We start from the raw sequence: 19,949 nt of genomic DNA, 5'->3' as shown, positions 1-19,949 counted from the left end.
TTGAGCGTGACGGCGTTAGGACGGGAGACTCTGGTCTGGTTAAAGAAAGGCCTGTCCTGGATGTACTGGTTTCTGTTCCTGTCTCATGGCCACTTTCTGATGCACCGTCTGCATCCATAATCCTGGGAGGTAAACTCTTCTCCCTGTGCTGCCTGTTTGTCTCCTTTATTTCCTTGTCTCTGTAGTCTCTGTCCCTTCCCTGAGCATGGGCTCTGCTCAGTCTAAGGGACACCTTTTCAATGTATGTTCAAAATTTTCTCTCTTTTAAATCTAAAAAGATTGCTGCCTTTACAATTGCCTTGTAACTTGCCAACGTTTTGTGACTTGGTTTTTACAGATCTGGATGAAACATAACAATGGGTGATCAGCCCTGATGTGGATTTTTCAATCTCTGGTTTACGTCATTAATTTCTAGCTGGAGTTTTATAAACAAAGTAAAATTCCATGTAAATGTAATTTTGACCCTAATTCAGATAAAGGTATGATACAATATCAACATGTTAAGTCACTGAGGTGTAACTGCTAAATATAAATTGGGTAAAGGTAAATGAGATAAATGTGTCTAACAAAAATGTCTTCATTAGAGTCCATATATAAAAAATAATTCAAAACTGCTTAAAAGTAACTAAGGTTAAAATTTGATGTGTTAGGCCGGCGCCGTGGCTCAACAGGCTAATCCTCCGCCTTGCGGCGCCGGCACACCGGGTTCTAGTCCCGGTCGGGGCACCGATCCTGTCCCGGTTGCCCCTCTTCCAGGCCAGCTCTCTGCTGTGGCCAGGGAGTGCAGTGGAGGATGACCCAAGTGCTTGGGCCCTGCACCCCATGGGAGACCAGGAGAAGCACCTGGCTCCTGCCATCGGAACAGCGCGGTGCGCCGGCCGCAGCGCGCTACCGCGGCGGCCATTGGAGGGTGAACCAACGGCAAAAGGAAGACCTTTCTCTCTGTCTCTCTCTCACTGTCCACTCTGCCTGTCAAAAAAATAAAAAAAAAAAAAATTTGATGTGTTATCTTATTCTAAAAAAGTTGTCTTAATTTACAAATTTTTAAAAAATTATTTACTGAATTCAGGACTTATATTAAAATAAAAAGGCCACAAGTATAAAACTGTTCTTGGTAAGAAAAAAAAAAAACAGGTTTCAATTGTAAAAAGAGGTTTTAAATTTAAGTTGTAAAAAGTGTAAAAAGGTCACAAAAGGTAATAAAAATTTTCTAAATACAAAAACTATTAATTAAAATATTCTTTTAGTATTTTTTATTTAATTGGTGACTCTGCCATTTTCTAGCTGGATCCAGTAAGCTCTCTTCTTTTTCCTGGTTCTGACTCTGTTACAGTTGTTCCAAGTTATGAAATGAGTCCATGGTCTACCTTGTATTTAAGGATTTTATTTCCCATTTTATTGACAAAGAAACATCAATTTTGTATCCTATTGGTGTTCTGTCTCTCTTTTAATTCTGATAGTTTAAAAACAGCTGTGTTTTTATTAAAAAAATATGGTTTAAATATATACTCATTCTAAAACATTTAAATGTTCACTTTGTAACAAAATCAGGTCTACTCATACAAATGTGCAAAAGTTACAAATGTCTAATAATTTTGCTGTGTTATCAGTCACGATGGCTATCTTAATAAAAGGAGGCCCAAAGAACTAAAAAGAAATAAATTATTAATAAAATCTTACAGGTACTTTCTAAAATAGTGTGTAAAGTAAACAAGTGCCTCTTCTTGTTGTCTAGTAAGTTTTATAATTTTAACCATGACCACTTAAAGCCTTTTGTCAGTCACAGTTACTACTCATAAAAATTAAAACATTGTTGGTTGTGTGTTTAAATGTGTTCTCTTTTAGGTTTCAAAGGACTTCTTTTTCCTACCTTTATTATATTCAGTACTTTAGTATGGCTCTACAAATAGATAAAGCCAAAGTTTAACAGGTTCCAACTAAAAAAGTATGGTTAACTCAGGTTACTAAAAACAAAAAGCAATTCTAATTAATTGGTAATAAAAAACAGTTAAAGATGTTAAAAAGCTGTTACTAAGACTACTTTATTGTTCTATCCTGTAATATATGCTACATGTTATTTGTGTGTACATATTGTATGTCTACATACATAATTTATTAATAGCTAAGATTGCTCATAAATTTAAACTACTAGGTTAACCCAAAATACATTTTTGACCTAAATAAATCTCTGTCTCAGGTGTTTTAAACTTGGTGTTTCAGAGAAATCAAAAATTTTTAAAGTCATTGACATGTTTATGCTTGGGTTGGCTCGTCAAATAAGTTACTCTTATAATTTAAAAAAAGACTTTAAACTTTTTGGTAAATACTTTCATAAGTTGTTATTTAACAATTAAAATTACTTACTAATATTAAATTATTAACAGTAAGTAATCTAAAAAGCCTGTATTCTCTTCAAGATGAGAAACTGATTCTATTTTGAATTCTCCATCAGGACATACAGTTTGATCTTCAAAACTTATTAAAGTAATGGCTAACATTTTTCATTGTGCCTGGCCACAAAATAAACTGCTAGATTTATTTTGCTATGAATACAGTAAACAGGCAAAACCTCCCTTTTCAAACCAAACTAATGTAGAAATGCTAATTGGTTAAAAATGGTTTGGATGAAGTGGTCTTCATGTTTGATCTTATACATGCCTGTGACAACACATTTCTAGCCCAGGCCACCAAAGCTTAGTGATCGGATTGAGCACCCCCTTGGCTAAAGTAGACTCTGTGGTCTACTTTAACAAGGACAGGAAAAAGGAGTGAGCTGGACAACAGGAGCAACCTAAGGACAGGTGACAGCCAATTAATAACAGCTGTACACAGTGATCTGCCATCAAGGAGACCCAACAGGCCAGTCCACCCTAAATGGCATTGGTTTTCGATGTGGAAAGCCAGGGCTTTGGACAGACAGCAGTCACGACAGAAGCCAGCCTCTAGAGAGCTCCAGCAGCTCTGCCAGCTGAGAGCTGGGTCACTAGAAACGGAACTGCCCTGGAGTCGAAGGACTCCTAGGTCAGAGCCGCAGACCTTGTTGGCTCTAAGCTGAAAAGCCCTTCACTCTGCTCAGCTTCCAAAGTAACCACCGCCATCAGGGGGACAGCCCAGGGTCAGTAACATTGTAGACAAAGTTATAGATTTGCTTTCAGAGATTCTGCCTATTCCATACTGACCTCCTATTCAGTCCCGCTCTGCTCCCAGGCCAGCTAGGAACTGGGAGTCAACAGGGTGCCTGCCCTAAGGAGGTTCACACCTCCTTTATGATGAGTCTTCCTGTACCCCATGTAATTAATAATGACCCTGTCCTTTGTTTTAGATCCTGTGTATTTAATCTGCTTGTTAGATTTGTTTTCTCCAGGTTTAAAGCAGTACAACTCTTGATGGCCATGCACATGAAATCTTGGATGGAAGCAGTTTCTACAAGCTGCCACTGCAGCCTCCTCAAAGACCACCTCCTGTTGAAACCCTGTTTCGACTGCCACTCCCTACTCCACACCCTAAGGGGCCCCCAGGACAATGACCCCCTGTCAGCAGGAAGTAGCCAAAATGAGATCGACGCCCTGGGTCCCTACTATAGTAGGGTGTGGATTTAAAGAAGGGGAGGACTGAGGCTCTCTGGTTGGGCTAAGTGTCTGTGGGCCTCTCAGGCTTTAACAAAATGTCTTGTACATACAGACTGTAAGCTGTAAAGAAAAGATTTACTCTGAGACCTGATACCAACTCTTCCCACTGTGATATTCTGTACCCAAAACTAGCAATAGGGGGACTGGGTCCACCAAAGCAAGCATCAGCTCTTAGCACCTCCCATTCCATTGTCACCAAAAGGCCCCCGGTTACTTCTGGTCCTAGTTGGGTTCAGTGTGGAAGGCACTGCTGCCCTCAGCACAGCATCCTTGGTTCTGGGTGAGCTAAGTACTTCCCAGATGCCAAAATCAGCCAGCACCAAATCTGTTACCTATTACTCTACTGTGAATATCCTTCCTAATCCATATAATGTAACTAAATGAAGGATTTGAATAGTCTCAAAAGAAAAAGGGGGGAATGAAGTGGCATCGTGACAGAAGAGACTCCATTTTGGAGCACTTAAGACTCCATTCTGGGAAAGCACCCCCCCCCACTGTGAGACTCTGGTCTGAAACTATGATCTAAAACAGTAGAACAATAGCAGTTCACTACCTCACACTTGGCAGAGCATAGGAACCCCCTACCATAATTGTTCAAGCTTGGAAGTAGAAAGGTTGCACCTGGGTTAATGATACAAATGTAATTTGTCTATGTCCTACATATAATTAAAACCAATACCTGGATTAATGTCAGGATTATAAGATTGTCACTGGTATTGTCAAGATTATAATTGATACTAGTTTCGCATAGGTGTTAGGTCGGCTTGAACCAGGTAACCATGTATTCCCCCCTGTTCCTAGCAACCATGAATTCCCCTCCCAATTTTGTGGTTTTTGCCTTTATAAGCCCTGTTGCTTTAGGCTTCAGGGTCGAGAGTTCTTTAGGGAATGTGCCCACTCTCCACCGCCGGCAAATAAAGGACCATCAAATTTTATTAATGTTTGGAGCTCCTTTGTTCATACTCGCTCAGGAACAACAATGCACTTGCCTAACGAAAAGACTTTGCTTTTCTCCAAAAGCATTTTTAACTGTGATTTTCTCGGTCCATTGCATACGAAATCCACACCACTTTGTCCAGATATAACTGGATGAAAACAGAAATATCCAGTTGTGTTTTGGCTCACTCAATCCGAAATATTGTGAAAGCCTCTGTGTTTGTGTTTTCCTGATATTATCGATGGACTTTATTGTTTTGAATGTTTTTTCAGGGAACATTTAATTTTGTAACTTGAAACACTAATTGGTTCATCATGGGGACACCAGCTCTACTCATTCCTATTTTATAGAGAGAAAGCTAGAGGAACTACGACAAACAAACATGATATTTCTGTTTGTATAGATGACATTTTCTGCACTTGCCTAAAGAAATGACGTTGCTTTTCTCCAAAACCATTTTTACTGTGATTTTCTCGGTCCATTACATACGAACTCCACACCACTTTCTGTGCATATGCCTGGATGAAACCAGAAATATCCGGTTGTGTTTTGGCTAACTCAATCCCAGATATTGCTACAGGCTCTATGTTTCTGTTTTCCCGATATTATCGAAAGACTTTATTGTTTTGAATGTTTTTTATCAGGGAACATTTTAATTTGAGCTTAGATACAGTAATTGGTCCACTTGGAGACACCAGTTCCACACATTCGTATTTTATAGGGAGAAAGCAAGAGGAAATGCGGGAAACAAACATGAAATTTCGGTTTGTATAGATGATATTTTATGCACTTGCCTAAATAAAACACTTTGCTTTTCTCCAAAACAATTTTACTGTGATTTTCTCGGTCCATTGCATACGAATTCCAAACCACTTTGTCCGGGTATAACTGGAAGAAAACAGAAATATCCGGTTGTGTTTTGGCTAAATCAATCCCAGATATTGCAACAGCCTCTGTGTTTGTGTTTTCCGGATATTATCAACAGACTTCATTGTTTTGAATGTTTTTATCAGGGAACATTTGATTTTGTTCCGTAGGAACACTAATTGGTTCATCATGGAGACACCAGGTCTACATATTCGTATTTTCTAGGGAGAAAGCTAGAGGAACTACGGCAAACAAACATGACATTTCTGTTTGTATCGATGACATTTTATGCACTTGCCGAACAAAAAGACTTTGCTTTTCTCCAAAACAATTTCTACTGTGATTTTCTCGGTCCATTGCATACGAATTCCACACCACTTTGTCCAGATATGACTGGATGAAATCGGAAATATCCGGTTTTGTTTTGGCTAACTCAATCCCAGATATTGCTACAGCCTCTGTGTTTGTGTTTTCCTGATATTATCCACAGACTTTATTGTTTTGAATGTTTTTTATAGGGGAACATTTAAATTTGTGCTTGGAAACACTAATTGGTTCCACATGGAGACACCAGCTCTACATATTCGTACTTTCTAGGGAGAAAGCTAGAGGAACTGCGACAAACAAACATAATATTTCTGTTTGTATAAATGACATTTTATGCACTTGCCGAAGGAAAAGACATTTCTTTTCTTCAAAATCATTTTTACTGTGATGTTCTCGGTCCATTGCATACGAATTCCAAACGACTTTTTCCGGATATGACTGGATGAAACCAGAAATATCCCATTTTGTTTTGGCTCACTCTATCCAACATATTGTGAAAGCCTCTGTGTTTGTGTTTTCCTGATATTATCCACGGACTTTATTGTTTTGAATGTTTTTATAAGGAAACATTTAAATTTGTACCTCAGAAACACTAATTGGTTCCACATGGAGACACCAGCTCTACACATTCGTAATTTCTAGGGAGAAAGCTAGAGGAACTGCGGCAAGTAAACATGATATTTCTGTGTGTATAGATGACATTTTATGCCCTGGCCTAAAGAAATGACTTTGCTTTTCTCCAAAACCATTTTTACTGTGATTTTCTCGGTCCATTGCATACGAAATCCACACCACTTACTCTACATATGCCTGGATGAAATCAGAAATATCCGGTTGTGTTTTGGATAACTCAAACCCATATATTGCTACAGGCCCTGTGTTTCTGTTTCCCAATTATTATTAATGGACTTTATTGTTTTAAATATTTTTTCTCGGGGAACATTTAATTTTGTGCTTGGAAAACAAATTGGTTCCACATGGAGACACCAGTTGAACATATTCGTATTTTCTAGGCAGAAAGCTAGAGGAACTGCGGCAAACAAACATGATATTTCTGTTTGTATAGATGACATTTTATGCACTTGCCTAACGAAAAGACTTTGCTTTTCTCCAAAACCAATTTTACTGTGATTTTCTCGGTCCATTGCATATGAACTCCACACGATTTTCTCAGGATATGACTGGATGAACCGGAAATATCCATTTGTTTTGGCTAACTCAATTCCAGATATTGCTACAGCCTCTGTGTTTGTGTTTTCCTGATATTATCGATGGACTTTATTGTTTTGAATGTTTTTTATCGGGCAACATTAAATTTTGTGCTTGGAAACACTAATTGTTTCCACATGGACACAACAGCTCTACACATTCGTATTTTCTAGGGAGAAAGCTAGAGGAACTACGGCAAACAAATATGATATTTCTCTTTGTCTAGATGACATTTTATGCACTTACCTAATGAAAAGACTTTGCTTTTCTCCAAAACCATTTTTACTGTGATTTTCTTAGTCCATTCCATACGAATTCCACACCAGTTTGTCCGGATATAACTGGATGAAAACAGAAATATCCGGGGATGTTTTGGCTAACTTGATCCCAGATATTGCTACAGGTTCTATGTTTCTGTTTTCCCGATATTATCGACAGACTTTATTGTTTTGAATGTTTTTTATTGGGGAACATTTTAATTTGAGCTTGGATACAGTAATTGGTTCCACATGGAGACACCAGCTCTACACATTCGTATATTCTAGGGAGAAAGCTAGAGGAACTGTGGCAAACAAACATGATATTTCTGTATGTATAGATGATATTTTATGCACATGCATAAAGAAAAGACTTTGCTTTTCTCCAAACCATTTTTACTGTGATTTTCTCGGTCCACTGCATACGAATTCCACACCACTTTGTCCGGATATAACAGGATGAAAACAGAAATACCCGGTTGTGTTTTGGCTAACTCAATCCCAGATATTGCTACAGCCTCTGTGTTTGTGTTTTCTGGATATTATCAATGGACTTTATTGTTTTGAATGCTTTTATCAGGGAACATTTAATTTTGTACCGTTGAAACACTAATTAGTTCATCATGGAGACACCAGCTCTACACATTTGTGTTTTCTAGGGAGAAAGCTAGAGGAACTACGGCAAACAAACATGACATTTCTGTTTGTATCAATGACATTTTATGCACTTGCCGAACAAAAAGACTTTGCTTTTCTCCAAAACAATTTCTACTGTGATTTTCTCGATCCATTGCATACGAATTCCACACCACTTTGTCCAGATATGACTGGATGAAATCGGAAATATCCGGTTTTGTTTTGGCTAACTCAATCCCAGATATTGCTACAGCCTCTGTGTTTGTGTTTTCCTGATATTATCCACAGACTTTATTGTTTTGAATGTTTTTAATCGGGGAACATTTAATTTTGTGCTTCGAAACACTAATTGGTTCCACATGGAGACACCAGCTCTACATATTCGTACTTTCTAGGGAGAATGCTAGAGGAACAGCGAGAAACCAACATGATATTTCTGTTTGTATAGATGACATTTTATGCACTTGCCGAAGGAAAAGACTTTGCTTTTCTTCAAAACCATTTGTACTGTGATTTTCTCGGTCCATTGCATACGAATTCCAAACGAATTTTTCCGGATATGACTGGATGAACCCAGAAATATCCCGTTGCGTTTTGGCTCCCTCTATCCAACATATTGTGAAAGCCTCTGTGTTTGTGTTTTCCTGATATTATCCACGGACTTTATTGTTTTGAATGTTTTTATAATGTAACATTTAATTTTGTACCATTAAAACACTAATTGTTTCCCCATGGAGACACCAGCTCTACACATTCGTATTTTCTAGGGAGAAAGCTAGAGGAACTGCGGCAAACAAACATGATATTTCTGTGTGTATAGATGACATTTTATGCACTGGCCTAAAGAAATGACTTTGCTTTTCTCCAAAACCATTTTTACTGTGATTTTCTCGGTCCATTGCATACGAACTCCACTCACTTTCTCTACATATGCCTGCATGAAACCAGAAATATCTGCTTGTGTTTTGGCTAACTCAAACCCATAGGTTGCTACAGGCTCTGTGTTTCTGTTAGCCAATTATTATTAATGGACTTTATTGTTTTAAACATTTTCTCGGGGAACATTTAATTTTCTTCGTGGAAACACTAATTGGTTCCACATGGAGACACCAGCTCTACACATTCGTATTTTCTAGGCAGAAAGCTAGAGGAACTGCGGCAAACAAACATGATATTTCTGTGTATAGATGACATTGTATGCACTTGCCTAACAAAAACACTTTGCTTTTCCCCAAAACCATTTTACTGTGATTTTCTCGGTCCATTGCATACGAACTCCACACCACTTTCTCTACATATGCCTGGATGAAACCAGAAATATCCGGTTGAGTTCTGGCTAACTCAATCCCAGATATTGCTACAGCCTCTGTGTTTGTGTTTTCCTGATATTATCGATGGACTTTATTGTTTTGAATGTTTTTTATCGGGGAACATTTAATTTTGTGCCGGGAAACACTAATTCGTGCCACATGGAGACACCAGCTCTACACATTCATATTTCCTAGGGAGAAAGTTACAGGAACTACGGCAAACAAACATGATATTTCTGTTTTATGCACTTCCCTAACGAAAAGACTTTGCTTTTCTCCAAAACCATTTTTACTGTGGATTTTTGGTTCATTGCATACGAATTCCACACCACTTTGTCCGGATATGACTGGATGAAACCGGAAATATCCAGTTGTGTTTTCGCTAACTCAATCCGAAATATTGTGAATGCATCTGTCTTTGTGTTTTCTAGATATTATCAACGGACTTTATTTTTTGAAAGTTTTTTATCGGTGAACATTTTATTTGGAGCTTGGATACAGTAATTGGTTCCAAATGGAGACACCAGCTCTACACATTCGTATTTTCTAGAGAGAAAGCTAGAGGAACTGCGATAAACAAACATGATATTTCTGTTTGTATCGATGACATTTTATGCAATTGGCTAACGAAAAGACTGCTTTTCTCCAAAAGCATTTTTACTGTGATTTTCTCGGTCCATTGCATACGAATTCCACACCAGTTTGTCCGGATATGACTGGATGAAACCGGAAATTTTTGGTATTTTTTTGCTAACTCATTCCGAAATATTGTGAAAGCCTCTGTGTTTGTGTTTTCTGGATATTATCAACAGACTTTATTTTTTTGAAAGTTTTTTATCGGTGAACATTTTATTTTGAGCTTGGATACAGTAATTGGTTCCACATGGAGACACCAGCTCTACACATTCCTATTTTCTAGGAAGAAAGCTAGAGGAACTGCGGCAAACAAAGATGATATTTCTTTTTATATAGATGACATTTTATGCACTTGCCTAACGAAAAGACTTTGCTTTTCTCCAAAACCATTTTTACTGTGATTTTCTCGGTCCATTGCATCCGAATTCCTAGCGACTTTTTCCAGATATGACTGGATGAAACCTGAAGTATCTGGTTGTGTTTTGGCTAACTCAATCCGAAATATTGTGAAAGCCTCTGTGTTTGTGTTTTCTGGATATTATCGATTTACTTTAGTGTTTTGAATATTTTTATCAGGGAACATTTCATTTTGTACCGTAGAAACACTAATTGGTTCTTCATGGGGACACCTGCTCTACTCATTCGTATTTTCTAGGGAGATAGCTAGAGGAACTAGGCAAACAAACATGATATTTCTGTTTGTATAAATGACATTTTATGCACTTGCCTAACAAAAAGACTTCTTTTCTACAAAACCATTTTTACTTGTTTTTCTCAGTCCATTGCAAACAAATTCCATACCAGTTTGTCCGGATATGACTGGATGAAACCAGAAATATCCGGTTGTGTTTTGGCTAACTCAATCCCAGATATTGCTAAAGATTATGTGTTTGTGTATTCCTGATATGATCCACGGAATTAATTGATTTGAATGTTTTTATCCGGGAATATTTAATTTTCTCCTTGGAATCACTACTTGGTTCCACATGGAGACACCAGCTCTACACATTCGTATTTTCTAGAGAGAAATCTAGAGGAACTGCGGCAAACAAACATGATATTTCTGTTTCTATAGATGAGATTTTATGAACTTGCCTAACGAAAAGACTTTGCTTTTCTCCAAAACCGTTTTTACTGTGATTTTCTCGGTCCATTGCATATGATTTCCACACCACTTTGTCCGGATATGACTGGATTAACCAGAAATATCCGGTTATATTTTGGATAACTGAATCCGAAATATTGTGAAAGCCTCCGTGTTTGTGTTTTCTGGATATGATTGATGGACTCTATTGTTTTGAATTTTTTAATCAGGTAACATTTAATTTTGTGCTTGGAAACACTAATTGGTTCCACATGGAGACACGAGCTCTACAAATTCGTATTTTCTAGATAGAAGCTAGAGGAACTGCGGCAAACAAACATGATATTTTTTTTTTGTATAGATGACATTTTATGCACTTGGCCAACGAAAAGACTTTGCTTTTCTCCAAAACCATTCTTTACTCTGATTTTTTTGGACATTGCATACGAATTCCACACCAGTTTGTCCGGATATGACTGGATGAAAACAGAAATATCCAGTTGTTTTTTGGCTAACTCAATCCGAAATATTGGGAAGGCTTCTGTGTTTGTGTTTTCTAGATATTATCGATGGAGTTTATTGTTTTGAATGTTTTTATCAGGGAACATTTAATTTTGTACCTTAGAAACACTAATTGGTTCATCATGGGGAAACCAACTCTACACATTCGTATTTTCAAGGGAGAAAGCTAGAGGAACTAGGCAAACAAACATGATATTTCTGTTTGTATAGATGACATTTTATGCACTTGCCTAATGAAAAGACTGCTGTTCTACAAAACCATTTTTACTTGGTTTTCTCAGTCCATTGCATATGAATTGCATACCAGTTTGTCCGGATATGACTGGATGAAAACAGAAATATCCGGTTGTGTTTTGGTTAACTCTATCCGAAATATTGTGAAAGCCTCTGTGTTTGTGTTTTCTGGATATTATCGATGGACTTTAGTGTTTTGAATATTTTTATCAGGGAATATTTCATTTTGTACATTAGAAACACTAATTGGTTCTTCATGGCGACACCTGCTCTACTCATTCGTATTTTCTAGGGAGATAGCTAGAGGAACTAGGCAAACAAACATGATATTTCTGTTTGTATAAATGACATTTTATGCACTTGCCTAACAAAAAGACTTCTTTTCTACAAAACCATTTTTACTTGTTTTTCTCAGTCCATTGCAAACAAATTCCATACCAGTTTTGAAAGAATTAGGCAGGTTAGGTTTGAAATGGAGTTGCTTGAGCTAACTGCATATTGTTTTGCTTCTGTGCAAATTGGCTGGGCTTGCAATAATTTTTGCAAAAAATAAAAATGCTTTCATAAGATGGCTGAGCTTGCGATATGTAACCGTTTTTAGGAACTATAAAGGCCAAAGTTAACAGAAAATGTACCCAACTTATATCCTGTTACAACACTACAAGTTGTTACACACTACATTGGCCCCTGCCCTTGCTTGCTCAAGCTAAAAATGAAAACCACAAGGCACGTACGGCATGTAACTTCTTCCCTTTTACCCTGGAAACCCCCTTTTACCCTGTAATCCTTTAGGTTACCAAATGAAATTGTAACACTGTGGAAATATGCTAATGTTGTGGTTTTAAGCCTTAAATACTCTGTGAAATTGATGATCGGGGCCGCTCTCTCTGCACGTCACTAGAGTGTGCTGTTGAGACGGCCCATTTGCAAATGCAATAAACTTCCTCTTGCTCTTGCAGCGATTGGAGTGGAGTCTGTGTTTCTGGGGGTCCGGATTGTGGGACACCTGCTTAAGGGGTCTTACATTTCTTGGGGGTCGTCCGGGATTCAGACCCCCCCAGATTCACCCTCCATCTCCCAATCGGAGGTAAGTCTCTTCTGTTTCGTGTATTTTTGTGTGTTTTACTGTCCATTTCCCCGGGGCGCCTGGCATACCGGTGTTTATGTTTACAGGTGGTAGAATATAAGAGCCAGTAGTAGGTGAGGACAGACATGTCCGGACCCCTGGCTCGAGCCTCTGGAGGATGCTCCAGTGGCATTCTGGGAGGAAAAGGAGGTGGATTTCGTCTCCCTCCTTCTTCGAGAGAGCCTGGCTGCTAGCAGCCGCTCCGGGAGCCTGCCTGTTAGGCGGCTGCTCCCATCTGAAGTTCTGGTTTTAGTTTTGTCTCGGTCCGTTGTCGCGCGCAGTGTCTTTGTGAGTCTTGTAATTGTCTTTTGCGTTATAATTTACTTACCTTTTTCTAACATGGGACAGGGACTAACTACACCTTTGAGCCTTACTTTAGATCATTTGAAAGAGGTCCGCGAGCGGGCCCGGAACTTGTCCATGGGGGTGCGGAAGAAAAATTGGACGGTCTTTTGCACCACCGATTGGCCAGCCTTCGATATTGGGTGGCCACGGGATGGGACTTTTGACTCATGTATTATTTTACAGGTGAAGAACCAGGTCTGTAAGGGAGGGAAAGAGGGGCACCCGGATCAAGTGCCCTACATCTTTGTGTGGGAGGACCTGGCGCAAAACCCCCCAAAATGGGTAAAACCCTTCCTCTTTTCTAACGGGGTGGTGGCGGAGTTTGATCCCGCTACCCCTGCCGCCGCCCTAAGGAGGGAGCCCAGTCCTGAGTTGCCAGCAGCTGCCCTGGTGGTGGAGTCGAGCCCCAAACTCGCTCCGTCCCTACCGGCGACACCCCTAGTATCCAAACTTGTGAAGCAAGGCAGATACCCCACCTCAACTCTTTACCCATTAAAGGAATCAGACTCCCTCAAATCTAAAAAACCCCTAGTTCCCCCAGGCGAGCAGGAGGACCTTTTACTTTTGGATATCCCACCACCTTATGCCCCCCGTCTTCCCAAAAGGCCCGTGGCACTTTTTCTGGAGTTTGTGCAGGAAGAAAGGGAGGAGGAACCTCTGATTCATTCAAGCTGGCCGTCTTCCTCCTCCGTGTAATTAGAAAACATATAACCTGTCTTCTGTCTTTTTCATGGGATCCACACGCCCTGATGGGACTTATAGGGCTTATATACTAATACATCAGCTTTTTTTTTGGAATTTACTAACCACTGAAGAGGGGCATGGGTTGAGCCCGACTGGGACTTGAATACGGTGGAGGGAAGGGAAAGGCTCAGACTCTACAGCCAGGTTCTCCTGACGGGCTGCTTGCCCGAAGTCTCGAGGATGGCTGGGTTGAGGGTGGACACCACGCCATTATCTGAACTGTTAATTCGGATGGTGGTGCGGATGGTGGTGTGGTGTTCATTATTGACTCAGTGTATTAAGCCATCAAAGTATTGGTGCTAGGCACAATGTGGAAAAATGTATAAATCTAAACATGTCCTTTTTCAGTTGCTCCAGTCTCTGGCTCAGAAGCCAGACCCTCTAAAGAGGGACTGACTGGGATCCTGGCCACCATAGTTAACAAAAGCAGAGCAGGGGAGGATCAGGTCAGGAAGGGACCCGGGAGACCGAAAAAGGCCCCGTCTCAATTGAGAACAATGTGCACTGGGCAAAAGAGTGCCTAAAGAAACAAACTTGTTTAAGATCCGATTGGCAAGGGGGATCCAGTGGTGCATGCCTGCCACACGGGACTCGAGCCGACCTGACCGACATCCCCCTGCCAAATGCGGACCTGGCATACCGACGGAAACAGCTTTCTGCAAGACAGCGAGAGAAGAGTCAGGGGCAGCGGTGGTAGACGGCCGAACAAGGTCAGTGGTCTGGGTTTCTGCCCCCCCCCCGGAGGACTCCGCTCAGCGGACAGAGCCGATCGCTCTGACCCAAGTACTCCGCGCGGACAGGTGATCATCTATATGGACAGCAGGTACGCTTTCGCCACTGCCCAGGGGAAAAAAAATCTATAAGCGAAGGGGGTACTTGACCTCCACGGAAGGACTATTTGTAAACACCTTCTCAAAATGGACAGAAGCCTTCCCAACCAAGGAAGAAACCGCACCAATATTTCCCTGATTTAGACTACTAAAAGGGGCTGAGGTCAGACAATGGACCCACATTCGTCTCCCGGGCAAGTCAGTTGGTGGCCAGGGTGCTGGGGATTTAGTTGGGTAAAATGCATAAATAAGACAGTCTCTGCTGTTGGTTTGGGGCAGGGTCTCTTTAATTATTTTGTTCGTATGGTTGAGGAGGCGTTGACCGAGCAGATAGTAGAGACCTGGCTTTGGAGACTGAGTCAAGTTGCTGCCGATGGCTTTGTTCGGGGCTTGTAATGTTGCCGTTGCTAGATTTTAAATTGTCGGAGGACGGAATTGGAAAAAAAAAAAAGGGGAGGGTGTTTAAAGTAAGTTAAAGAGGGTGTGTGGAGGTCGCGGATGCCCCCTGGAGCAGCGGTTAGCATGTTTAATATCCTTTTTGGGCATGCTGGCTGCCGGTCCAGAGGGTATCTGGGTCAAATCAATTGGACAGACCCGGATTTGTACTTTTCCTGGATGGCACAGTGTTTCTAGGACTACTGTCACATACCATAAAACAGATAGCAAGAGGAGGAGACGCCCAAATCTCCCTCGACGCCCACATGCCAGCTTTGAAGTTATGGGCTTGTGTGTGTGTGACAGGCCTAAAGGAAGGACATTTAAATACACCTGCATCTCAAACACCCTGCCCTCCTTCGTTTCAGACTCTTAAGAAAACTGAGACAGGGGTTTCGCGCTCCCGCACTCGTTCCAGATTGGGGACGCCGTCTATGTCCGCAGGTACCAGACTGGGACATTTGAGCCACACTGGAAAGGACCCTACACGGTACTGCTGACCACACCGACAGCGGCAAAGGTAGACGGAATCGCCGCCTGGATCCACGTGTCACACATCAAAAGGGCGGCAGCTGAACAAAATCAAGAGACTGACAGCCCTGCCGACGAGCCGACATCGGAATGGGTGCTACAACGCTCTCAAAACCTACTCAAGATAAGACTCTTAAAAATTGTTCAGTACTTGTAATACTTATGATTCTTCTTACCCCGATTATGGGCAACCCGCATGCCAGCCCGCATGCCCCAAGGAGGCTCACGTGGGAGGTGCAATCTGGTACCACTGAGGTCGTGTGGTCCGTTTCCCGTGAGGCCCCTCCTGGGACATGGTGGCCTTCGTTACACCCTGATGTGTGTAAGTTGGTAGCAGGGATAGACACCTGGGATATACCAGATCGGGACCCAGCCTCATACCTCCAGGAAGGAGCCCCCGCTAGCGCCGTTGGAGGGTTTGTTCCCATGGTTGCTGGTGCCGGGTGGCTTGGGTGCAGTTATAAAGCAAAAAGGTGCACGTTACAACAACAAGAGTTTTATGTGTGCCCTAGGGATGGCAGGATTACGAAAGAAAGGTGGCGATGCGGGGGGCCAGAATCCTTCTACTGTAAAGCCTGGGGGTGTGAGACCACGGGTCACGCATATTGGAAACCCTCCTCTAGTTGGGATTGGATTACTGTGCATCGTAATTTTACCCCTGGGAGAGATCCCAGCTGTTCTATGCCCCTAAACATTTCCTTTACAGAAAAAGGGAAAAAGGCCAACATTGCGGACTGGAAAAGAGGAAGGGCTTGGGGTTTAAGGTTTTATGTTACCGACTACGATCCTGGGTTCCAATTTACCATTCGACTTAAAGAACAAACCATCTCTCAATCTATAGGCCCCAACCTAGTATTGGCAGGGTCGGCAGATCAGAGGCCAAGGCCTGCGTTGTCAGGACAAAGGCTTGTGTCTAGAGTCATAACCCCAACACCCCAGCAAAGGCCCGTATCTAGAGCCACAACTACAGGATCCCGGGGCCGACCCTCGACCTTTACACCTTCCCTGACGACAGGGGCAGCTGAGAGCCCAGGCACAGGGGGCTGCCTCTTAGGCCTAATACATGGGGCCTTTCAAGCACTAAATGGCTCTGACCCCGATAGGACCCGGGATTGCTGGCTGTGCCTAGCCTCACCTCCCCCTTATTATGAAGGAGTAGCTGTCATTGGGAATTGGACCAACCATACTATTGTCCCTCCCCAGTGCACCAATTTGCCATCCCACCGCCTAACTCTTCCAGAAGTATCAGGACAGGGACTCTGTGTAGGCTCCATTCCCCCTCAATATCAGGGCCTCTGTAATAAAACTATGACTCTTAAACCAGGCACCTATTATTTAACAGGACCAAATGGGACATTTTGGGCATGCAATACAGGCCTAACCCCCTGCTTGGCAGGACAAGCTCATAATCAAACTCATGAATGGTGCGTCATGGTTGAAGTATGGCCTCGGGTCACACTACATGACCCTGAGGAAGTCTACCGACAATATGAGGGAAATCTCCGGCTCCCTAGGGAACCCCTATCCATAACGCTAGCCCTCATATTGGGAGGACTCACAGTCGGGGGCATCGGAGCAGGCATAGGTACCGGAGCCACTGCTCTGTCAAAGACAAATCAGTTTCACCTGTTACAGCAAGCTATGCATTCAGATTTACAAGCTTTAGAAGAATCCGTCAGTGCTTTGGAAAAGTCCCTAACTTCACTTTCCGAGGTAGTATTACAAAATAGAAGGGGGCTGGACCTGGTATTTTTAAAGGAAGGAGGACTCTGTGCAGCCCTAAAGGAAGAGTGTTGTTTCCATGCGGATCACACTGGCGTGGTCAGAGACAGCATGGCAAAATTAAGGGAGAGACTAAAACAGCGACAGAGCCATTTTGAGGCGGGACAGTCCTGGTTTCAGAGCTGGTTTAACTCATCCCCTTGGTTAACAACCCTAATTTCCACTATCACAGGGCCCTTGATAATATTACATTTAATTTTAACCTTTGGACCCTGCATAATAAATAGGCTTCTCCAGTTTATTAACAGTAGACTTTCGATCACCCATGCCCTGGTCCTGACCCAGCAGTACCAAAGTTTAAAAACAGAAGACATAGAACAAAAATTTTAGGATGCGGCTATTCCTTAAATTTTAAGATTAAAATTTGCCAAGAAAAAGAGGAGGGAGTGAAAGAATTAGGCAGGTTAGGTTTGAAATGGAGTTGCTTGAGCTAACTGCATATTGTTTTGCTTCTGTGCAAATTGGCTGGGCTTGCAATAATTTTTGCAAAAAATAAAAATGCTTTCATAAGATGGCTGAGCTTGCGATATGTAACCGTTTTTAGGAACTATAAAGGCCAAAGTTAACAGAAAATGTACCCAACTTATATCCTGTTACAACACTACAAGTTGTTACACACTACATTGGCCCCTGCCCTTGCTTGCTCAAGCTAAAAATGAAAACCACAAGGCACGTACGGCATGTAACTTCTTCCCTTTTACCCTGGAAACCCCCTTTTACCCTGTAATCCTTTAGGTTACCAAATGAAATTGTAACACTGTGGAAATATGCTAATGTTGTGGTTTTAAGCCTTAAATACTCTGTGAAATTGATGATCGGGGCCGCTCTCTCTGCACGTCACTAGAGTGTGCTGTTGAGACGGCCCATTTGCAAATGCAATAAACTTCCTCTTGCTCTTGCAGCGATTGGAGTGGAGTCTGTGTTTCTGGGGGTCCGGATTGTGGGACACCTGCTTAAGGGGTCTTACATTTCGTCCGGATATGACTGGATGAAACCAGAAATATCCGGTTGTGTTTTGGCTAACTCAATCCCAGATATTGCTAAAGATTATGTGTTTGTGTATTCCTGATATGATCCACGGAATTAATTGATTTGAATGTTTTTATCCGGGAATATTTAATTTTCTCCTTGGAATCACTACTTGGTTCCACATGGAGACACCAGCTCTACACATTCGTATTTTCTAGAGAGAAATCTAGAGGAACTGCGGCAAACAAACATGATATTTCTGTTTCTATAGATGACATTTTATGAACTTGCCTAACGAAAAGACTTTGCTTTTCTCCAAAACCGTTTTTACTGTGATTTTCTCGGTCCATTGCATATGATTTCCACACCACTTTGTCCGGATATGACTGGATTAACCAGAAATATCCGGTTATATTTTGGCTAACTGAATCCGAAATATTGTGAAAGCCTCCGTGTTTGTGTTTTCTGGATATGATTGATGGACTCTATTGTTTTGAATTTTTTTATCAGGTAACATTTAATTTTGTGCTTGGAAACACTAATTGGTTCCACATGGAGACACGAGCTCTACAAATTCGTATTTTCTAGATAGAAGCTAGAGGAACTGCGGCAAACAAACATGATATTTTTTTTGTATAGATGACATTTTATGCACTTGGCCAACGAAAAGACTTTGCTTTTCTCCAAAACCATTCTTTACTCTGATTTTTTTGGACATTGCATACGAATTCCACACCAGTTTGTCCGGATATGACTGGATGAAAACAGAAATATCCAGTTGTTTTTTGGCTAACTCAATCCGAAATATTGGGAAGGCTTCTGTGTTTGTGTTTTCTAGATATTATCGATGGAGTTTATTGTTTTGAATGTTTTTATCAGGGAACATTTAATTTTGTACCTTAGAAACACTAATTGGTTCATCATGGGGAAACCAACTCTACACATTCGTATTTTCAAGGGAGAAAGCTAGAGGAACTAGGCAAACAAACATGATATTTCTGTTTGTATAGATGACATTTTATGCACTTGCCTAATGAAAAGACTGCTGTTCTACAAAACCATTTTTACTTGGTTTTCTCAGTCCATTGCATATGAATTGCATACCAGTTTGTCCGGATATGACTGGATGAAAACAGAAATATCCGGTTGTGTTTTGGTTAACTCTATCCGAAATATTATGAAAGCCTCTGTGTTTGTGTTTTCTGGATATTATCGATGGAGTTTATTGTTTTGAATTTTTTTTATCAGGGAACATTTATTTTTGTACATTAGAAACACTAATTGGTTCATCATGGGGACACCAGCTCTACACATTCGTATTTTCTAGGCAGAAAGCTAGAGGAACTAGGCAAACAAACATGATATTTCTGTTTGTACAGATGACATTTTATGCACTTGCCTAACAAGAAGACTTTGCTTTTTCCAAAACCATTTTTACTGTGATTTTCTCGGTCCATTGCATCCGAATTCCAAACAACTTTTTCCAGATATGACTGGATGATACCAGAAATATCTGGTTGTGTGTTCGCTAACTCAATC

This window comes from Lepus europaeus, unplaced genomic scaffold (genome assembly GCF_033115175.1).
Source record: "Lepus europaeus isolate LE1 unplaced genomic scaffold, mLepTim1.pri SCAFFOLD_28, whole genome shotgun sequence".
NCBI classification, from domain to species: Eukaryota; Metazoa; Chordata; class Mammalia; order Lagomorpha; family Leporidae; genus Lepus; species Lepus europaeus.
This window is presented reverse-complemented; position numbering follows the sequence as displayed.